Source organism: Lontra canadensis, unplaced genomic scaffold (assembly GCF_010015895.1).
Source record: "Lontra canadensis isolate GAN:19392208 unplaced genomic scaffold, GSC_riverotter_1.0 scaffold14, whole genome shotgun sequence".
Lineage (NCBI taxonomy): Eukaryota > Metazoa > Chordata > Mammalia > Carnivora > Mustelidae > Lontra > Lontra canadensis.
In genome coordinates this window covers 4,020,572-4,040,286 of record NW_022631008.1, presented here as the reverse complement: position 1 = coordinate 4,040,286, position 19,715 = coordinate 4,020,572, and positions in this window count along the sequence as shown.

Sequence of the window (19,715 nt, the reverse complement as noted above, 5' to 3'; positions counted from 1 at the left end):
TGCTGTCTTGGACCCTTTCTTGCACAGTGTCCTCTCTTTTTGTTTTGATTTGTTTTGTTATTTTGTGAGAAGACTGCACGGGCATTCCTGTGACTGGTCTGCCAAGGCCACAGTGCATTTTTCAGTGATAACTCTCAGCATCCGGTTTCCTCCCATGGGCCTAAAACAACATAGATCTTCATTTTGGAGTTAGAATGTCTCTCTGGGATTGCAGCTCATTTCTGAGCCATGTAATTCATGTTCACTAAAGGAGACATTCTCCTCCCTCAGTGGAAGGCTCTGGATTGTATCTCAGGTAGGCAGCATTTGCTGATTTTAATCTTGATGTTCCTGCAGTAAGGTTTCTGAGGGTGTCCTGGAGAGATGCTGAAAATCCTCTCAGGTACCCATGGTGATTTTGCTGTTAAGTGTTGCCACAGGGGGTTATCAGGGATTCTCTGTAGTAGATCCTGACTCCTGGGATCTGTAAACCCTCCCAGGACCTCCCCTGTCTCAAGCTCCCTCTGAGGAGTTTTCCTTTTCCCTCCCTTAGTCCATGTGATAGAGGTAGTGCTAGACATTGTTTGAGCCTCCAGTCACCTGGGTGGCTCAGTCTGTTGGGCATCTACCTCTGGCTCAGGTCATAATCCTGGGGTCCTGGGATCAAGTCCTACGTGGGGCTCCCTGCTCAGCAGAGAGTCTGCTTCTCCCTCTGCCTGCCGCTCCCCCTGCTTGTGCTCTCTTTCTCTTAAATAAATGAATAAAATGCAAAAAAAAAAAAAAGGAAACAGAAAATAAAACAAAAACACTTGTAGGTATACAGGTCACTTACAATCATAGCAGAAGATTAGCTTTTACATGTTTGTATCATTTAATTACTCTTACCCACTGTCTGTTCCAAGTCACGCCACAGTTTGACCCTTTCCATGTCAACTGTTAAATAATTTGGTACAAAATATAGGTTTTTAAAGATTTATTTATTTATTTTTATTTGAGAGAGAAAGAGGAAGGGAGGGAAAAAGAGGAGGACAGAAGGAGAGGAGAAGCAGACTCTCCGTTGAGTGCAAAGCCCAATGAGGGGCTTGATCCCAGGAGCCAGAGGTCATGACCTGAGCGGAAGGCAGACAATTGACTGAGCCACCCAGGTGTCCTACTGTGGTGTTTTAAATAGACTTTGTTTTGAAATGTGGTTAGTTTCTTTGACCTTGGGCAAGTTTCCTCACCTCAACATTTTAGGGGCAGTGTTACAGACATAGCATATGTGTGGTGTGTCCCTTAGGGGCTAGAATGAAACAAACAGTCAAAAGTAGAAGGGACTGCTAGTTACTATCACTCTTTTACTCTGACCATTTGCTAGAAGCCCGTGTGTCCCTCCAGGTGCTCCTGTTTTTGTGGGTCCTAGCCAGGGAGCTGCCTCTGGCCTCAGCTTCTTCCTGTCCCTGGTCTCTCTTGATCATGTGGAAAGTTAGCTACCAATATTTAACAATCTCACCCAATGGTTAACTAATCTTGTCTTCTTATGTGCTACCCCAAGGACAGCAAGTCTAAGACTTGTGAGGGGCCATGTCCCATATCAATTTTACTTCTGTTTCTCACTGAGCCTTCACTTGGCCTCTGAGTCCTTCTCAACTCAGAGCACCCAGCAGGCAGTAATGTACTAATACCTAAGCTGAAAATGTGCCCCCTTCAACCCTGGGTCTCTGCAATTTGGGGACTTTATTATTGAGGTTACTTACGTATTTTGAAGGACTTTATTATTGAGGTTACTTACGTATTTTGAACACTTACCTATTTTGGTGGTGGTCGGGGGAGACTTCCGGACTTAGCATTTTAAGTGGGGACTTGGGGATTGAAGGCAAAGATTCTGACCAAAGGAGAACAGCCAGCATTGAGAACAGTGGAGGCCAAGAGAAGACCTGAGCATAGTGCTTGGGAATGAAGGAAATGGACACAGAGAAAGGTCTGATATCTCGGTGTTCTCTGGAGGGCCCGAGAAAACTGTCTCAGAGTTTGGGAACAGTTTTGTGCATGTGTTGACAGCTAAGATTAGAGCGGTGTTTCCTTTTGAAAATCCCAAGTGTGTAGAAAATGAACTAGTGCCGAATATTTCAGTTTCAGTTTAACTTTTTCCGGCAAAACCAAAGTGTGTGTGTGTGTGTGTGTGTGTGTGTGTGTGTATGATGTTTTGCTTGTTTCTGGCTACGTGGAGTCAGCTATATCCTAAAGAGGGGAAACCTGACAAGACAGAAGTAATGCAGCAGGGAGCAGATAACCCCAAAAGTAGTTTTATATTTGTGTCATGATCAGGCAAGAGATGGAGTCTAGCACATTTGATGGGGCAACAAATGTGGCCAAGTTTGTAGCTCATGCCATCAGTGTTCTCAGACTTTGGTACCATCTCCTGCCTGGTGACAGTCATTTGGGATTGGGTAAAAATTCTAGCAGAAGAAGATAATTGGTCACCAAGAGCCATCTAGAACCTCAAAAATTCCAAATAAGTGTTGTCAGGAAGCATTAGGCAGGGACAGTTTCACTTAAACTTTAGCTATAAAATCACCATTTTACCGAGCAAGTACATTAGGTGGAAATATAAAAATATTAGTTAACATTTCATCACCTGTTTTAATAAATATATATCTGACCTTGTTATTATTAACTTCACTTTATAGGCTCAGAGGTTTTGGGTAGCTTGCCCAAAGTCATCATTTTGTCAGTGACCAAGTTTTGATTAAAAGTGGGTCTGACCGATGCTAGAAGATAAGCTCTCAAACACTCAACTATGGCACCTTAAAAACTGATTCAACATAGTAGGTGTTAAACACACACACACACACACACACACACACACACATCCCCCAAATTAGGAGATGATAGCTGAAATAATATCAAAAAATATTTTTTACATAGAACAACTGTCACCCTTTCTGAAGTGTACTCTTTCATTGGAACATATGAATAAAAGCTAACTTTAATTGTCCTTATAATCTTGTTGTAGAACAACAGTTGAGTTTCTCTGTTGCTAAACTATATTTGTGTCACTCAGATCATAGTGATTTCATGTAGCAGGGGATAAGTTAAAGCTCTTCTGGATAACTTCATTGATAGGAATGATAATACTCAAATTCACCAGGTGTTAAGTTTAGATGCTCTCGGAGAAAAGGTGCCTGCCAACTGTGAAGGGTAGTTTGCTTATGAGGGGTTGGGGATTATGGTGACCCTCAGATTGTTTGTCACTGGTCAAAGTATGAGAGAAAGCTGTGCATCTTAGAGGAACTGGAAGAATTTTTAAAAAGGAGATCTGTATCCTCTATTAAGAATGTCCTTAAGAATTCTGCCTTAGTAAAGCAAAGACTTTTCTCTAGAAAAATCAGAATGTGGGGATAGGAGCACACGTGTGTCCTCCATCCTTCTTTAATGAATTCAGTTTGCAGAATGTCTGTCTCTTCTGCTTGTACAGGAAGCAGCAGTCGGTGTGGTCAGTTACGAGGGATGGGGGGCTAGTGACTGCATGTACACTACTGGGTTCTGATAGTCACAGAAGACACAGGACCCAGGACACAGGGGTCAGAACTTGCTGCCTCACACAGCAGGTATGTAAGCCTCTGGACCCAGCCTGACTTTTGTGACACAGTGGACCAGAACCACGGACCATGGCCCGTGGGCCCAGGTGTGAAGGAGTGAGACCCCCTACAGGAGGGACCACCTTGTGTTTTCAGCAGATTCTGGATGGTATCTGGCGGCCTGTGGGCGGACACACTGGAGCAGTGATTGCATATGCTGTCTTACAGAAGCCACTTCTCGCCATATCTTCTCCACACTATATCCCCCACATGAGAGGCAAGCCACTAGTATCAGGGGTTCCTTAAGAACCATAATATTTGTCCCTCCTCTTTGGTGATTCACTGAGCATGGTACCCTTTCCATCGTTTGCTCTGGTTATATATTAATACCTAACTTGTATGTATTGCAGTCAACTAGTGTGTGTGTGTGTGTGTGTGTGTGTGTGTGAACACATGTAAATACAAATAGTGATCTCATTTAATCTGGGTAACTTTATAAAACAATATACATATATATGTATTTACATATATAATAACTCTATAAAATAGCATGTCTATTATATTAAAGAGGAAACTAGGACACAGAGAAATTGACTGATGAACCCCAAAGCTGTAGCTAATGAGTCACGCAGTCTGGGTAAGAACGTAAGATTCTGGTTGTGAGTCCAGGATCCTTTGGACTCCCCAGTTTTTTGTTTTTTTAAGGTTTCATTTATTTACTTGAGAGAGAGAGGGAGGGAGGGAGAGAGAGTGCCAGCAGGGGTGGAAAGAGCGCCAGAAAGAGAAGCAGCCTCTCTGCTGAGCAGGGAGCAGATGTGGGGCTTGATCCTAGGACCCTGGGGTCAAGACCCCAGCCAAAGGCAGACCCAGGTGTCCCTTCCCCACAGTTCTGACTCAATGTGAAGGCCACTGACTGCTCCAGGCATGCTTGAGTCAGGACCTTTCTGGGATATTTAGCCACCTGGCACGAATGTGAGTAAGAGAGTGACAGTGCCGCAACAGGGTGTGCAACACGCCCGGCCTGTGCCCATGGTGTCTGACTGCAGTATGCTTGACTCCGCTTTTGTAGGCTTGGGGTAGGCTTTTGTGGGCTGACCTTCCACAGTGGGGGACTTTTGTCCACTGCTGAACAACATACGAGGCTGTCCGGTGTGGTGGAAAGAGGGAGAAGCTGAGCTGACCTGGGCTTGAATCCTGGCTCTCGCACATATAGGACACTTCTGTGTCCTTTGTGACTTTGGTTTGCCATCCTGTGACATCAGGATGGCTTTACTTTTCAGAGCTGGTGTGGTGGCAGAGGGTTCATTGGTGTTATTCCTGTTTCCAGAGGTACAGGTGGTCCCCAGAAGTGGATGGGGTGGGAGGAGTCCTGCAGAGCCACGGCCTCAGGATCTCAATGACAATTCTAGGCGAGAGTGTCAATCATCTGAGTGTTTCTTCTGTCCTTCCTTCCCTGAGAAGGCTCTGGGTGTCTCTGCCTACCTTCACATTCTGCCAATTGGACCGGCTGAGAGGCCCTGAGAGGTTGTCACAGTTTCCCTGCTGCTCCAGGGCTCACAGTAATTGCCTCTGAACATTTAGTTGAAATGTGGACTTCAGCCATGTGGGCACTTGGGGAACTCACAGCTATCCGGGGAAGATTTGGGCGGTGGCTTACGTGACACTGACCTGGAAACTGGACTCGCAATCACTCCCCACTTTTCCAGACTGGGCACAGGGGACCAGCTTGGATGCTTCCTGGTGTACTGTGGCTGGGAGACAGCAGAGGGCACTTCTCCTCTGCGCCTGCGCTGGGAATGCAGACAGCCCCCCAGGGAGCACAGAGATGGCCTGTAACCCATCGCCCACAGTGGCCCCAGGGTCGGTGGCTCCCTCCAGTCCTCCAGCCTCAAAACACAACATGGGTTTCATCTGCATTTGTTCTTGACTCCACCACCTCCCATGTCTGTTGGGGACAGCCCGTTGGTCTCTGACTTCTGAGTGAAGAGGGAGCTTTGGACTCGGAGGGGGTGGTTTCCCCAGAGAGCCTGGGGACTGCGTGCAGCAACTCCTCCAGGCCTTTGTTGAGAGAGGCCTCCAGTCGTGTGTGGAACTTGGGTTTATTAAATCTGATGAGTTCTATATTTCTGCCACATGTCACAGATCACCCACGTTGACTGAGCCCTGCCAGAGCAGGGCTGCTGTTACCCTGAAATGAAGCCAGATTTTTTTAAGTGGGTGGGGGTAATTCCAGTTTGGTGCAGTAAATTATATGGTTCTGCTTGATTTGCTTTGCTCTGGGCTGGGAGAACTCAGGATGGAACATAGCTTGCAATGTGTGTGTCGGGGAGGAGGGGGCAGGAGTGAGGGGGAGGGGAGAGGAGGATAGAATTGTAATTTTCTACAGTGAACGGGTTGAAGAACGGATAAGGATAAGCCAGTAGCCAACCCCCCACCCCCCACCCCACCGGCCTTTCTTTTGCAACCTCTTCCCAGGCTCAGGCACTCCTTTTCATTTTATGCTTTCAAAAACTTGGGGCTGGCTTTCTAAAATTCCAGGAAGAAACTTGGGGACTCAAGTCATTCATGAAAGGTAACAGAACTCCTTGTCCTCCCCTCTAGTTCTCTGTCACAGAGCAAAACTCTGGGGATCAGAATACCAAGACATACATTCTTTAGAAGTGGATTTTTCTGTTGTGAGGCTGTTGGGCTTTGAAGGAGGAGGCTGGAGGTGGGAGATTAGTACTGGTTCCGCCCCACGTTTAAGTATGGTCAGTTTCTGGGAGGATGAGCATAGAATGGCACAGATAAGGAAATAAGGTTTAAACTTCATTAAATGGGAGATTAAAATTTAATGAAGATTTGCTTCATTAAATGGAGATTAGAATAATCTGGACCTTAGGGGCACTGGATGAGTCTAGAAAATGTACATGAGTATAGAAAACCTCTCAGGACCATCATGAGGTTAGGTGAGAAAATGTGGGTGAGTTTTACTGTGACACCAAGAGAGCTCAGTAAACTTTATTTTATTTTTTTTTTAATTTTCAACACAATTCTGAGGGTGGATTCAGGTTGTTGTCAGGAAACAAGATCTATTTATCTCCTGTGAATTTTCTTTGAAGGAGCAGGGCTGAGCCATCAGACCCAACAGTGTGAATTTCCTGGCCTTGTAGTTCAGTAGAAAGGCCTGTAGTTCTAGGAAGAATTTTTATAGAGAAACTAGGAATCACATTTTGAAGACACTCTGCATTTACAAACATGCCCTTCATTTTTTTCCAAAATAAATAGACTTAAATAAGCCCAAGATTGTATTCTGTATTCAGGATCACTCTGTATGCCCTTTCAGGTTTGGAAACTTTCAAATAGTTTCAAAAAATTTCAGTGAGATCCAAAAAGCATCAGAGAAATTCCCAAGCGAATAGAACACTTTTTTCCAAGTTCAGAGAATTCTAAGATATATATTTTGAAAAAATTTGCCTTGAAAATCATACTGTTGGAAAATCTTAGCTGACCAGAATGGTGAAAACGTCGTTCTCGCTGAAACATTTATTTGCACTTGTGCCCACATGGGACTGAGTTGAGTTGAGAGTGATGCATCAGAATGACAGAAGGAAATCTTGGGCTTTCTTCTCCACTGTTAAATGATTTGCTGAAAGCTTGGACTGTGGTGAGAATCATGGCTATACAAATAAAAATAAACTGACTTTTTTCATTGATCTCTTTGTTTTGTTCTAGAGGGTAAGCTCCTTGCTCTCTGGCTGGCAGCTAAGTACCTATCATAGGTTACAAAATTTTTTTTTTAACATGACTGCCTCCTATAACCTTGTGGATAAAAAGCCTAAGCAAAAATTTTAAAAGCCACTAGATTCCAAAGGGAAAAAAATTGAAATTCTTTGACAATCAAGGGATTGTTTCCAGAAATGAAAGTGTGGAGATGGGAGGACTTGTTCAAGATGCTACAAAGTTGCCCTGTCGGAGAATCCTCCCTTTTTGCTCATGCCCATCTCCCTTCTCACACTCAGCTTCGTAGCTGGTCCCCCACCTCCAGTCCTTTACTCTCCCTAAACCAGGTGCCATCAAGCACTATGTTTCTTCATGTTCTCTGCCTGGGCATGGTCTCTCTCCATCAAACACTCAGTCTTCCTGAGATATATTATTATAGGAAATTAGCTAACAATAGTGCTGATAACTGTTTCAGTTCTATTTTTTGATTCTCTGACTATGCAAATTATTTTCCATGGAAAGTTTTCAGTGATATTTTCTTCACTGTTCACCCAGCCAAAATGTAAACATTATTAAAGGAACTTATTCATTTATAATCTCTTGAGTAATCGATTTTGCTCTATGCTATTACATGGAAATTGCTAAATCTTTCCTGAAAAGCACTTTACTGTAGAATGCCACATATACTTCTACTCAAATTTCCCAAAACTGCACCATTAATAAAACAAACAATTATGATTTTCTAAGTACTGCAGAGAGTAAATCGGTGCAAAAGTAAAGAATCCTTTACAAAATGAGAAAAAAAAATTAGGCAGGACTTGAAGACAATTGGAGGACCCTAGAGCCATCGAAATAAACTAGAATCTCTTAATGGTTTATTGCTTATTCTCATAGCCACAGGATTTATATTGTTTAATTCCTTGGACTCTAAATGTGCCTCTTACACACTTTTCTATTCTCTGCATCATTATAACTCAAACCTCATTGAGTTCCCTTCATGTGCTAGAAGACATTATATATTCCATTGGGCAAGGACTTGAAATGGGCAGAAGGAGGCCCAGGACTTCATTAGTTCAGACCACATGCCTGCTCTATTTTTGAGAGTTGTTAGCTTTATTTTTGAAGTGGATTAGCTTTGAAGGCAAAAGAAAAATGGGGGAGGTATGCCTCAGAGAGGTTGGCAACTTCTTTGACAGAATTTAAGCTGTAAATAGATCTATATTTTGTTCTTCCACATATAATTTTGGACAAGGAGTAATTATTTTCCAGCATCCATTAAAGAACGTCCCTCCTGATTCCTCTTATTCATTCAGTACATACTTAGGAGCATTTCAACCTTCACAGCACTGGTTTAGCCACGGGGGAAACAAAGGCATAGGAAATAGTCTTTTCCCTCTGAATTTGTTCACAGTTACAACCAGGGAGAAAAGATGTAGAACAGAATATCTAAGTAACAGTGAAACAGAAAGAGAACAAATTATGATATTATGTGAGGGCCACCTCAGTGTGTTTTGAAGTAGCTCAGAGGGAGAAGAGAGCTCGAATGTGAAGGAGGAAATTTGGTTGAGAGAAAACAGTTTTATGTGTATGCTATTCACACACGTATGCACGCACACACTCACACAAACACAGATTTCCTGCCCTGCTCTGAGTCTTGGAGGGCTTTCTTCCATGGACTATATTACCAGCTTCCTTGGCTCCCTTGCATTCTGACTTCCTGTTGGTTCAGCCAATGGTAGGCAGCAGCAGACCAGTGGAGAGACTGGAGTGCTTTTTCTGCTGGCCCCTCCCTGCTTGGTTGGGACTTTGGCAGCAGCTGTAAGGTCCTCTCCACCTTCGGCCACTGTTCTTGTCTGGGCAGCCCCTCTTCCAGGTACTATGCTCTCCTCTTGCTGTGCAAGTGGAGGGGTTTATGGTCCCTAAACACTGAACATACCTCTGGAAAGAGTCCTTTCCTTGGCTAAGGCTTCTGAGCGCCATCATCCTGCCACCTGCTGGGACTTGGACACCAGAGGCTTTCTAGGTGCAGAAAGCAATATGTTTGGAAGCCAAGATCAGAAATAAGCTTGGGGAAACCCACTCAGATGAGAGAGGAAAAGGTTACATGAGAGGGTATGCCACACAAGGTAAGTTTGGAGACAATATTAGGGAAAGGCATCAAATACCGAGATGTTTGGAGTCCTCCTATGAAAAGGAGAAGGCCTGGGAGGTTTTTGGGTAAAGAAGTCACATGATAAAGTAGTGTAGAAAAATCAGTCTGGTGGTTGACTATGGATTAGATTAAAGGGACTGGCTGCAAGGAAATCACTTGGTAAGGTATAACAGAAATTCTGGGATTCTTGTTGAGGAAGTGTCTTGGTCTACCTTGTAGAGAGCACCCTTGAGATCTTGAGATTCCAGCCCTACAGACCCCTCTGAGTCTGAAGAGGTCCCAGCTTGGGTGACAGCTGAGACTCCCAGGGCACATACATAGAATTACATGATTTGCTTCTTTTGGGTGACATGGAGGGCTAGAGGACCCCTAAACAGCTGGTAACATCTTGATGCAGTGACAATGACTGAACAGATGACCCAAGGATTTTGCAGCACAGAACATTTTGAAGGTGATGTGTTTTCAGCTTAGTTATATGTTTCAAATTAGGGATCCAAATATTACATTTCTTGCAGATGTTGGACAAGCATCTGGATTCCCCTGATTGGTTTCTTTTGGCTGCCAGTTATGCCCCACTGGTTAAGCTGAATCCCAAAATTTGCAGGATGCAACTGGGGAAGCTATGAGGTCGTTGGCCCCCCCACCATAAGCATGGTCTGGTGGAGATGACAAGGACCTTTCAGAGGCAGGTCCCAGCTTTCCTGATAGAGTCTAGTTTGAAGTTCCACAGGCTGAGATGATGTGGGGCAAGCTCTCTGAGTGATAGCTGTGGCTTTTCCTCCACTTTTTTATACACATAGTTAGACTTTAATATTGTATAGACCTAATTAAGAAAGAAACAAGATGTATAAAGATGTTATTAAAAGCAGGGTGTTTTGACAATGGTACTATTGATATTTGGGATAGATGAATCTAGGGCTAGGCGATTCTAGGGCTAAACGTGCACCTGTGTGTGCATGTGCATGTGTGTGTGCAGGGAGGAGCTGTCCTGCGCAGTGTAGAAGTTTTAGCTGAATCCTTGGCTTCCACCCACTAGACGCCAGTAGCATTCCACCCTTCTGTCCCAGTTGCAACAACTGAAAAAATGTCTCCACACATTGCCAAATGTTCTCTGGGGCAAAATCATGCCTGACTGAGAACCACTGGTAAGAGAAAGCAATAACACAACAAAAACTACTTTCTTTGTTAAGTTAAAATAATTCTTTGCAAATGGCTGGTAAGGCACATTTGCAAGAAAATGAGAGAAGCAGGAGGTTTGGTGTGATACCAGTAAAACAGAGGAAAATTGATTGCTCCTTCTAGACTTCTAGAATCTAGACTTCTCTATCCTTGGAAGATTTTAAAGATTATCCAGTAACTAGGAATGTCTAGGAACTTGTAGATTAATGTTTGAACACTGGCTCATTAGTTGTGTCCTGTTAGGTCACAAAATCATTAGGGGACCATGCTCAGTACTTTAAAAAATGAAATAAAATAAAACAGAAAATATTAGATTGTATCACTCAAAGTATGGATAAATATTGAATTGAGAGTTTGTGAGGTCTTACAACGAGTCATGATTAAATTTTGAAAAACACTTCTCTATATAGATCAGAAAAGTGCTGATGATTCATTGCTGAGAAATGATTTGGTTTGGAATAACATTTAGCTAAATTTAACCTAAAATTTAACTACTTTGCTTTAGTGTATTTCAAAGTAAAGTGTTATAATATTTGATTATGAACAAGGCATGTTGTACTGGGGACTGTGGCAAAGAGAATATAATTCAATCCTACAACATTTAAGAAATGCACTGTCAAATCCTGGCTCATAAGGGTGATAAAGCTTTGCAAGGATTGGCTGACAATGTGTGGGACAGAGATGAGCTGTTGTATGACCTCAGAGACCACTGAAGGTCAGGAGCGCTGGTGAAAGCTGCACAAGGAGGAAAGGGGTTGGCTGTGCCTGGGTCTGTAACCAAGAGGAGATGTGTAGGAAAGGGAGTGAAGAGGGAAGGCAGCATAGGCTGTTAGTAGAATGTGGTGGGAGACAGTAAGTGGGCTGGTTTGCTAAGGGAATTTTGTCTGGGCCATCTAGGATAAATTCTGAGTAAGTGTCAGGGCTAAATTTGAAGGGAATTCCAAGAGGTTTGAACTTTATTCTTAGTCCATACAAAATCATGGAAGGCTTTGGGGCAGGGGGTTCCTAAATGAGCAGGATATTTCATTCATTCATTCATTCATTCACTGAACTGCAGTTATTAATCATTTGTTATATAAAGAAAAGGGATGAGTAAGGCAAAAAGATGTATCATATCTGGTTGTTAACTAAAATTTCTTAAAGCACAGAGAGGGGGCCATATATACAAATAGCCTTGGGAAATACAGAGAGATTACTTTTGCCTGACCTTTCAAGAATTTTTATTTGTAGAGATGGGCAAGGACTTCATGAGCAAAGTCGGAGGTGAGAATGAAGAAGGAGTAGTCAGTCTTGTTGGGTTGGGGCACTGGTGGGGCCAGGGGTACCTTGAAAACCAGAGGGCATGTGTCCTCCCTTTAGCAGGCAGGGCCAAATTCCAAGACTCTGTCGATCTGGGGACATGAAATCAAAGGTCTTCTTTAATATGAGTAGTCCAGAAGTCATGTCACCAATGGATCAGAGCAGAGAGACTGAATGACGTTTCATTGCACTATCAACTTTTAGTGTAGCCCATTCTTCATCATCTCGTGAAGTCTCGGGTGAGCCAGGCTTTTGTGTCCATGGGATGGAGGGCACCAGATGAGCATCCCCAGCTTAATCAGGGATGATAAACCATGTTGGTCACTGCTAAGTATATTGTTCATTCAATAAAAGGGTGGGTTTTTTTTTTTTTGCCTAATTCCTTTGTCTTTGACCTATTTTTTTTATGTTATTGTTTCTTTAAACATTGGGAGGGGGGAACAATAAGAGGGCGATATGCAAACAGCTCTTAAAACAGGACGTCAAAGTCTTCACTTTATTTCTAGAGCTCACAGCCCTGGAAGGCAGCTTGTACAATACCAGATTCCTGGGGTCTTTCTACTTCCTTCTCTCTGTGGATCAATAAGTTAAGTAACACGTCAATACTGAGATAGCAGATGAACATCTGTCAGGGAGAACTGGTCCTAGGGGCTTTGTGCTCTGCTATGGAAAGCGTTTGATCTTGGTGTGCTGTCATAAAAGATGGGAGAGAGTTTATTATCTTTTATGATCCCGACTTACTAACAACACCTGACAGGGTGATTGTGTCTCGGCCTCTCATTGGAACGTGGGATGTTCTCATTGGCTTGTGCCCATATGAGGCCCAGAACTTGCTGATGAAACATCAAAACAAGCTATAATATGCTTCTGGCAATGGGATTCGGAACAGCTGCAGGGCTTTCTCCTATAGGGGGCCCTCAGGAAGAAGAAAAATGAAAGTGGAGCAATCAATCTCTGTGGCATTCTATATATTAATAATGTTTGCCAACTCCAGACATTGTCTAATCAATACCGGGTGCGGTGGTTTGCAGTGGTTTGTAATTCTGGGTATGCCTAGTCCAAACAGCCTGAGCCTGTGGCCTGGAAGAGGGACATCCATAAGTGCACATTCCATGTGTGCTCTGGTGTCTGGGCAGTAAAGGGTGCTAAGACCCAGAACTTGACTCAAAAGAGATGGAAGCGAGGAAGCGAATTCTTGACAGTTTATAACAAGGACCGACTCCCAAAAAGGCTGGACAGCCCATGATTTTCCTCCTCTCCTCTGCCTCCCACTCCTTGCTTCTGATGTCTTTACTGAATCCGAGGAGGTATCCTCCCATAGGACTAGCAGGGGAGAGGCGTGGTGCAGCCACCAGGGGGAGCCTATGAGGCAGAACCCTCAAGATGCTAAGGGCCCCAAAGTCTCAGAAGAAAAACATTGATTTCATGGAGTTCTGGGATTAGAGATGATTGTAAACACTTGGGAGACTGACTGAGTGCAGACATTTGTAAAACAATAAAAATATGAACAAAAGTCATCTAATGCCACTGAAGAATATTATTCAGCTTAAGTTCGAATGATGTAGGCACAGAGAAGACTATTCCTCTTTGGAAGGTCTAATCGCTGGAAGGCAAGGGTGAGCCAGCAGGGGAAGCAGAATGGAGCACAGATAGGGGTGTTGTGAGAGACATTTTAGATTTAACAAAAACCAGCAGCGCAATAAGTACATTTATTTTGATGCCATCAGCTGTCATTGGTAACCTTTTCCAGGCCCATACGCTATGAATGTTCACAATTGTTTTTTTTTTTTTTTTTTTTTTAAATCATCCAGTTAAGTCTTCACTGCAAACAAAAACAAAAAAGCAAAACTTCAACCACAGAGTTGAGCCCTCTGACTTACGACAACTCTGCCCTCCCCCCCACGCAGCACGTTTTGGGAACGTCATTTAGAGGCTGAATGCGCTGAGAGGTTGCCAGGTAAGAAGTGTGCACACACGCATGCATCTAACAAGCTGAAAACCAAAGCAGAGCTGGCAATTTGCTCATAAACCAGATAATTAAGGATGTGCCAAACTACCTGTGGGGGAACCGGGATTTATCAGTGGTTTTTATTTACTGTTTAATAGTATAGCATGTTACATAAACCTTTAAGTAAAACTATTTGATTATAAAAAAAAAAATAGCCTTTTCAAAGTCACAACACCTCCCCTACAGAGTTCTAAAATCAGTGGAAAACGAGCAGCATCAATAAACACGGCAACTTATGTCAATAAATGTTCTGCCCGCCCGGGTACCTTGTTACCCAAGAGGTGTATAAGGGCCAAAGTTGAAATATGAAGACATTTGCTGGTTCTCCTTCTTTTATGACTAAGGATTTTAGAAATGTAGATGTCTTTAAGTATAAATTTGAAAACATCTTTTTTCAGTGGGTCTATTTCAAGGGTAGTCCTGTCTATCCTATAGTCCTTGTTTAAATATTTTCCTATTTTTTAAGGTTTATTTTTGCTAATGGGACTTGATCAGTGGCTCTGAAACTTGGCTGCACATTAGAATCATCTGGAGAAGTTTAAAAAGTCTCGATGCCTGGCTTTCAGCTCCAGGATTCTGACATAATTGGCCTAGGATTTGGTCCCAGTATTAGTACTTAAAAAAAAAAAAAAACCCAACATGTGCATCTGTGCATAATGATGACCTGGGGATCCTTGCAGAATCTGATTCAATAGGTGGGTATAGAGGGTGGGTGTCTGGGTTTGTAACGAGCTCCTGGATGATACTATGACTGCTGTCTGAGAACACAGAGTGGACTATCTAAAGGGAGTGTTTTTGGTGTGATTTTTTTGCTGAAACAAGTCATGTGCGAACTATGAAGGTCAGTATGGAAGGAAGATAGAAGGAGGGGTGGAAGGCTTTTTCTGTCGTGTGGAATTTCTGCGCCCATTGGCCTAGATCCTTTCACTACATCTAGTATAGGGAAATCCTATTAACAGGTAAGATTTCCCTAAGATACCAATTGGTCTGGAATGCACCGTGCTGAGTGATGGTTTACTTAGGCTAAGGGGTTTCTAGGGGTGGCTGGAGGCAGGAACGGGAAAAGAAGGCATGTATTTGAACCTCGGTTGACTTACTAGTGCCAGGCACTATGCCAAGTGTTACCGAATCTGGGAAGATGAGATTATTGTTTCCTTTTCACAATTGCAGAAAGGGAGCAAAAACAGAATTAAAGCCTGGGGTGGGGAATGATTATGTTTTCAGGGTCCCAACTGCTCCCCTGCCCCCACCATAGTATCCATCCCTTTTTGGAAATCTGGTCTGTCCTGTTCGGATGACCTCGTTTTCTCATTCTTTATCAAGACTATAAAATAGTCTTCTCTTTTACTGGGTCACAGCTCCTCTGATAACGTATTTATGTTCACATATTAATGCGTTTTGTTGGCTAATCTCTTTGTCCTGTGACATCATTATTAAGTGTTTTCCCTTTTATCTTCATTTGAGAATGATAAAGGTCTTCTGATTGAGTTTCACTGTTTCCCTCTCTACTCTCAAGTGATGCCAAAGTAACCAGTCAATTCATTAAGCAAACAAATCTGTCAAGCGTTGTGTTTGAGGTCTTGTGGAACAAGCAACTGCTTGACTGACAATGTTGTTTTCTTTCCTCTGGCTTAGCTGGCATCGGAGGGACCTGACCGCAGAATCTTAAGTACTTATTTTTAAAAACTACCACTGACTCGCCTCCAATCTGGGTGGCTTTCGCAGTGCACACAGTAACACCATTCATCCCTGCTGGCTCTAGGAGGACACAGAGCCATGGGGGTGTTAGAATCTGGAGTCACACGCAGGCTCCCAACCCTCAGCCTGACCCTACACCTCCCACGGCTTCATCCCTTTGCTCCCCAAAGCTCCCTTTGGGAGCAAAATGGGGATTTTCCTCTTCTTTTTTCCTGTTGAGACTTTCCAAAATTTGGGGCACCTATGGTGTAGAGTCTTTGTGTTAGGGAGAGAACCGTGATTCTAATGGACACATGAATCAGGTAGCCGGGACTCTGGCGGCTACTCCCCTACTGAAGCTGCTCTCCCGACAGCTGCAACTGCTAAAATAATCTTGTTCTTTTGTTTTCCACACTTAAAGAAAGGCCTTCAGCCAAACTGTCGCCCCTGACCTTGTTTTATATTTCCAACGTGCATTTTATTAACTCCTTTTTCATATGGTGCATATGGAGCCCGCCACCAGATGAGAAGAAGGCATAGTTTTGCCACTCTGATGGAAAGAGCAGTGGCAAACAACGAGAGACACTAGGCGCAATTTTCAGAGCAAATACGTCTCTTATGTTGACCTGAGTTCCACTGGATAAATGAGCTTCATGCATAGATGATAAAAAAAAAATGCATTTATGTCGTGCAGATCACTTAATTAAAAAAACAAATACAAATACACCTATCATTAGCCAGGCACTCAGAGCCTTCTTAGAAGGGGAAGTCGTTTCGACCAAGAGAAAATGGAAGAGAGCTAAAGGAACATGCTCTGTGCCTGTGGTGGGGGTTTTATTCTTCAATCTGGCAATTCACGGGGGCTGAATAAGGAAGAAGTTGGAGTACAGTACAGCTTTAAAAAACTAATCCAAATAAAAATCCATCTTGCGTACCCTTTCATTGATTTCCAACAGTCCTGTTCTTTACAGAACAACAGCCGGGAAAATAATTTCTGTCTAGGAAGGAGTGATATACTGCCCCCCTTTTTTCCCCCTTTCAAAACCAACGTTAAACTTCTCCCCCCCCACCATTTTCCCTCCCGGAGTGTGTGCCTGTGTGCAGGGGTGTCTATCTAATTGGCCACAAGAGGGAATTAAACTAAATAAAATCACTATCCACGGGGGCCTCTAAATATGCCTTTTTAATTTGAAAATTTTTGTGGGTTATAGTGTAATTCAAGCTTTTCAAGGTTTATTAGTGCATAGTTGTTCGCGGGGCTCACGGAGCTCAAGACTCCCAGCCTGATAGCCTGCCGCTCTGAAGGAACCGGAGAGCCAGCCTGCCTTTCATCTGCCGACCGCCCGAAGTGACACAGCCTTCAGAAAGGCCTCCCTCAAATAAAACACAGATTAATAAAAGTGACTGAAGGGAGTTGAAGTCGGTAATTTGTGCTGCTGACTTGACACGGTGTTCGTCATCCCCTGTCCGAGGAATTCTGACAATTCGCGACGCAGCCAGGGAGCGCGGTGCTCACGATAAAGACATTGCTCACAGCAGAGAAGAGGGAATGACCATGACTTTGGGTTTTCACTGCCATCGGAGTCAAAACACGCCGCGCGGGGTAATTAATTGCTGCAAGAGGAAACGGACCAATGGCGCCTTCTGCTGTGAAGCTGTTAATGGAGAACTTATGGAGAGAAAGTCAAGTCCTCCCATCCAAATTGGAATGTGAAAGAAATCTGTTGGAAGGTGATGACAGAAATGAAGTAAAACAGTTGTTTCCTGATCCGCGTGCCAGGTGTGTCTCATACTGTGATAAATAAGATCTGCGTCTTACACTCCAGAAATTGGGGGAATATAACAAGCGTTTATTATGGCGAGGCACAAAAAACGCACTTGAAATGCTTTGTTTCTCCTGGCACCAAACGGTGAGCAGTTACCCTACAATGCCTGGAGCTGCTAATTCCTTTGTTTAGGTTCAAGCCAACATGGCCTATTAAAAGCTTACATTCAATTTTATTGTTAAGGTATTTATTAACTGATTATGAAAAGACATTAAAAGACTCATAATTAAGCTACTAAGGTACTCCCTACCTTGATAAATTCTCTTCTTTCTTTACATAATAGGAGCTGTCCTTGCACTTGGACCCTACAGCTCACTCCCTCCACATTATTTGTTTCAGCTCTCACGTCTGCTCCAGGGCCAGCATGGTAAGTTGGGGATATCTGAGAACTGGTGGGTTGAGGTTACAAGCATTTCCCCACAGTTGTGTGCAGTGCTTATGTTCCCTTTCAAATCATTGCCAGGTTTCACCTGCGGACGGTGTGTGAGTGATTCTCGACAAGTTTTAAAGTGCCTTCCTGACTTCTTGTTAAGAAGCTGCGGCTAAGATGTCCATGCGCACATGTGTGAACATGCACATGCAAGTGGATAGGGTATGTGATGTCACCAGGGCCCTCACATATCCCTTATTTGGGGTCTGACTTTGAGTATCCATTAAAACAATCTTTCTTCTGAAATGATCGTCCTTTCTGGCTTTTTGAAGTTTAAAGCATTTTGATGTATTTCATCCCTGTCATTTTCTCTAGAAACATCAGGAAAAACATCTATTTTCTTCTTAAGGACAAAAAGAAAAATTTTATAAAAAATTATTGGAAATCCTGACTATAAGTTATAGTCTTTTTGACCATAGAAAGTATATATAAAGATACATTATCTTTTTTTTTTAAGATTTATTTATTTGACAGAGAGAGAGAGAGAGACAGTAAGAGAGGGAATGCAAGCAGCGGGAAGGGGAGAGGGAGATGCAGGCTTCCCATTAAGCAGGGAGCCCGATGCAGGGCTCGATCTCAGGACCCTGGGATCATGACCTGAGCTGAAGGCAGATGCTTAGTGACTGAGCCACCCATGTGCCCCCAAATACGTATCTTTGACAGTTGATCTCATTTATTGAAACTGTTTAAAAGGTTTTTCGATAGCAATAACTAATCTTCGGATAAATCCCACCAACTTCAGTACCACCAGCAGTCAAAGCAGGACTTGGATCTAAAAAATAAAGGAACTGTAACAACCTTGAAAATACAAAATATCTATTTACTGTCGAATCATGTGTTTTATTACAACCTTTGATTTCTGTACCATGGTCCCTCCTACTCTTCAGTCTTTTAAAATTGGTTTAAAATATGAGGAAACCTAATTTTTAAAGAAGCCCCTAAAGCATATTAAGGAAATTAAACACACTTAAGTAGAATTATCTACATAATGAGTATGACTTAGAAAAGTTATAGAATATCAACTACAGCTCTGCTTCCCTCAAGGATCAACTATAATTTTTGTACTCATACAGATCATCAGGAATTTATAGAATTAGTACTAAGATTTTGAAAGAGATCTGAGTGAGGGCTGATTTGAGGAGATTGAAACTTGGTATCATTTGACTTTTTTCTTAAATATTGAGTTACTGCTAATTTCAAAAGTTTTAAATAAGTGCTCAGGAAAATTAAGGACCTTACCCCGCACAGCCGCCTGAGAGTAGTTACCGAAATAAGGGTTGTCATTTACCATTTAAAGTTGTCTTGTTTATTTCATAAAAATGTTACTTTAGAGGTGAATTACATTTTTTGAAGTAAAAACAGCTTTTCTTATATAAATGTCCTGTATGTAATACTTGTCTAGGAAACATAAGAATTATCTTATATGAATTATTCTTTCTTTAAAATTTTATTTACTTATTTTCAGAGAGAGAGAGTGCATGAACAAAAGCACAAGCAAGGGAGCAGCAGGCAGAGGGAGAAGCAGGCTCCCTGCTGATCGGGGAGCCTGATGTGGGACTAGATCCCAGGACCCTGAGATCATGACGTGAGATGAAGGCAGATGCATAATTGACTGAGCCACACAGGCGTCCCATTATCTGAATTATTCTTATTGGAATTGATTTACCAATCGTATTTCCTTTATTAGTAAAAGCACAAAAATGGGATTTTGTAGTTACCATACATCTTGAAAATGTAAGATTAGTCTGTTTATTTCTCAGTCTTCCAGCAGGGTCTTTGTTTTTCCTTCCTTCCTTCCTTCCTCCCTCCCTCCCTCCCTCCCTCCCTTCTTCCTTCCTCCCTCTCTTTCTTCCTTCCTTTCTTTCTTTCTTTCTTTCTTTCTTTCTTTCTTTCTTTCTTTCTT